The sequence below is a fragment of the Fopius arisanus genome, unplaced genomic scaffold (genome assembly GCF_000806365.1).
Source record: "Fopius arisanus strain USDA-PBARC FA_bdor unplaced genomic scaffold, ASM80636v1 scaffold00165, whole genome shotgun sequence".
Taxonomy (NCBI): Eukaryota; Metazoa; Arthropoda; class Insecta; order Hymenoptera; family Braconidae; genus Fopius; species Fopius arisanus.
In genome coordinates, this window is record NW_011887904.1 from 157744 (window position 1) to 161950 (window position 4207).

The following is a 4207-nucleotide window of genomic DNA, read 5'->3' on the forward strand; positions in this document are numbered from 1 at the left end:
TTTATACGGCGCGTACGTGCTCACCGGTAAACAGACGCGGCCACATGAGCGGTGGACCAGTTCGCGCTTCAATCTCAATGAGAGAGAGAGAAGTATCGAGTTTAAGATTATTGAAGATTATTGAAAAATTAAATTGATTCGTGTCTGTTTTCTTATCATTAATTGTTATCCAATTAGAGAAAGTAATTGATGTTCCATTCAAATCGGAAACATTCAGTTCAAAAGTGCACAATTAATTTCTGTTTTGTTCAATGTCATGAGCATTCAATGTAAAAACCCAAAAAAAAGGAAGATCATTGCAAATTATTAAACTTGTGTTATGTTGCATGGTATCGTCTTTTGAAGACTATGGTGGAATATTCATTCCAGTTGGAAAACGATTTACTGCGATTCATCCAAGAGGTCGAGTGTTTTGTTTATAGGGAGCGTACGTGCTCACCGGTAAACACGCGCGGCCACGTGAGCGATGGACGAGTTCGCGCTTCAATCTCAATGAGAGAGAGAGAGAGAGAGAAGTATCGAGTTTAAAATCATTCCTCAGATTTGATGAAACAAAAATTCATCTTTCTCATTATTAGTTTCTACTACTCATGATGATTTTGAAGACAGGGTATGAGTCGTGCACATAAGAAATGAACACATTTATGTTTGTGCACAGATGTAAAAATCAAATTAAATATGCACATTTGATTTTTAAACGTGCACATCAAATTTGTTCACGGAATTTCGCTCTATTAAGTTGTACACAGTGTTATTTTTCTGCGTGCACTTAAGGTTGTTGTCGTGTAGAATTTTTTTTCGACAGTTTTCGTTAAAAATTTTATGGTGAATAGTTTGAAAAATTAGCAACAAAATGAGCCTTTTCCGTTTGCAATTGACCGTTTTGAACTTGAGATATAAATTTTTGAAATTCGAGTGATTTAACACGTGTTTAAATGGAGTTTTGCCGATTAGAATTTTTTAAAAATCAACGGCTCGAATATATTCGGGCTATATTATCGAATATATTCGGAATATATTCTATATACTTGAAAATAGTTAATATGGAAAATATATAGTTATGCTTTAGCTATCCATGCACAATGCAATCAATCAAGTGAGACTATATACCGCTAAAAGATTGTGTCCTAAACTGACCCGTTTTACAGCGGATAAACTTTTTACAGAGACTATCGCGCGACAACAACCCTAATATAATATGTGTACAAAAGAATGTACACTCGAAATTGTAATTAATGTTTTTCGTAAAAATCGTGCACATGGAATTAATCTAAAATAAAAAGTTGTGCACATATTTTTTTATGCACAAGCGAAACGAATTTTATTTGTACACGTCTACGGCTATAACGGGCACAAAAATAATACGCCTTATAATTTATGTGCATGGTATTAGTCGTGCACATGAAATTTAACTCACGCGTAAATTTGAATTTCCGTGTTTTGTTATATTTTGTTACATGTTCCGGATAACAGTTTAATCGAAGTGACATTTCTCAACATCGCAATAGATTTGCTGAAACTGGTAAGTAAATTATTAATCTATCGGGTTTTTAAATTAATATATTTATTTCTTTAGTGATTAAAAAATAATTTTTCCAATATTTTCTAGGTCACGGATCCATTTTGCAAGGGATAGATAGGAAATATTTGGAAGGCTGTGCAGATATTTTTTGAAGGGCCGCAGTAAGTACTTTAAATCGTAATTTCGAGTAATTCGCAAAATCTCGTAATTGATAGTGAAAATAGTATATTTCTCTCCTAGGGAGGAATAGTAGACAAGTCCCCCCCTCGGGCAAAATTACCACCCGAGCCGAAGGCGAGGGTGGTAAGCACGTGGAGAGTGCTTGTCTACTTCTCCTCCCGAGGGTTGAATACCATTTTTCTGCCTACATACGCCGAAAGTGAGCATTCTAATGCTTACTTTCGGCGCATGTGGGCAGAAAAATTTATTCTTACTTTTGGACGGGTCCTCTCCTCCAGACAGATTAATTCTGAGGGACCATTTTGGTTTCTTCGTCGGTTTAGATTGATTTATGGGTTGAAGCAGAGATGGTTCCGGAGGATTTGTTATGATGGGAGGAGAGCTCGGAGTCTCTAACCTCAACACCTGGATGTCATCAATAGCTGGCACCTGAGGACCTGGAAAGCATTAGAACTCGCCACTTTCTGGGGTTCCTCGTTCTTTTCATTCCTCCCATTTTTCAAGGAGTTCCTCGGGGGACTAAAAATGTTACCTTCATAGTCGGAGTCATCCTCCACGATTTCCAAATCAGCTGGTTGACTCGCGAATAATACCAGAACCTTGCAGTGCAACAAATAAATGTCTACCAATGGAGAATTTATTATATTAAAAATGTTTATTAATTAAAAATCAAAGTATCTGGGTTTTGGGAACAATTTTACAAATGAGGGCAATTGATATAGGGAGACGAAAACGGAATTATTTCTTCCTTCACCTTCTGGAAGGTGCTTGAGCCTTTTCTAAAAAAAAAACGATTTGAACAATTGGAAAATCGAAAAATCGAAAGATTGCAATGAGTATTCAATACTTACATTCTGGAATATCCACACAGCCATCCTCGTACTGCATAATTTCCGAATTAGCCTTAAAAAACGACGCAAAGGACACTGCACTGCTGGGAGTATTTCTTGCCGCTCATTCAGGCATATGCAGCATTTGCGGGAGGGAAAACTCCTTAGTTTCGTTAGCATGCTGTGTAGCCGTACTTTGCCAAACCGTGAGTGCACAAATGCTGGTGTAAATTGGGCGAGGACACACTGCACACAATAATATTTTCCACCAAACACCAAGTATTTTAGGCGTTGGCAGTAAAAATCTTCTATTTTTTTTACGAACCAAGCCATGTTTTCAGCTTTGATAGTTTTAGTACTTTTTTTTTCAATAGACGTGAATTGTGACGATCTTCAATTATGTTAGTGAATACAGTCACTAAAATAATTGAATATCGTCACAAGGGCATTTAGTTTGACGTATATTACGGTGGTCCCTTCCATAATAAACTGAGTCCATCTCCACGTGAATTTCCAACTAAACACTTTAATTATATATCGAAATGATAATGATTTAGTCATTTGGAAGACTTGACGACTACAATTCTTGATTAAATCGATAAACTTAAGTTTGAATCAACAAACGTAAGTATACTACATTGGTAATTAACCGTTTTCTTTATTATATTAACAAACTGTGCAGTTTTTGTGACATTTGTTGGTTTTCATTTTAAAAAATTGATAGCAATATAATGGTATTAACAAATGGAGACAGTCATACAAATATTTGCTTACAGTGAAGCTATACATTTAAATGGTATCGTCCACCATCTATTAAAAAAAAATTCAAAACATGGGTTTTTACATGGACATATTGTTTTTACACTATCCCACTTTATTTCTGCGGTACAACAATTGCTCCCAAGTTTGTGTGGATCGTACTAAATCATGTATTATGCTGCAGCCTTCAATATTCAACAAAAAAATCAACGACTTTCATGCTCGCGCATTGGGTAAAATACTTTGTTAAATCACATATTGAAATAATATTCACATGAAATTCAAAATTTGCATTCAATGGAAAATAAAGGGTAAGCTGTGCTCTTTCGCTCGCACTTTCTCTCTCTCTCTCTCTCTCTCGTTTTGCTTCTCGTAATGTGTCAGAAGTTACTGAACATTTAATTTTGCCGTGGACTAAAGGGAAAATAAATTTATGATTATGTTCTGATGGCGTTATACGCAGAATGCAGTGTCGTGTAATTGTAAAATCAATTGTCATCGACACTCCAGACGTATGATTGCACGAGTGATTAACAATACTGGACGAAAATTTTCCAATCGCTTCAAGACAAACAGCTCTCAATGTCGAAGGTATAATAATGAGTTAATTACCATCAGTAAAGAAGAAACAGGAGAAGATGAGCAATTACGAGGTGTGCTATCTCCTTCAGGGTGTCAACAAAAAACGTCTCGAGCCAGCTCCTCCCTCGATCCGGAGGTTCTATCGCAAGTTAGCGATCAGGAAGATCAAATACGACTGCAACCTGTCACTTCTGGACATTGACAGTTTTACTCTCAAATCAGACAAGGAGGACATGAAACTGATGATGATGAGGAGGAATAGAGTGATTGACCGTTTTTACAACGACAATTTTTCAATCGTGGAGATTTCAGTCTCCAATTGCGTGCTCGTCAC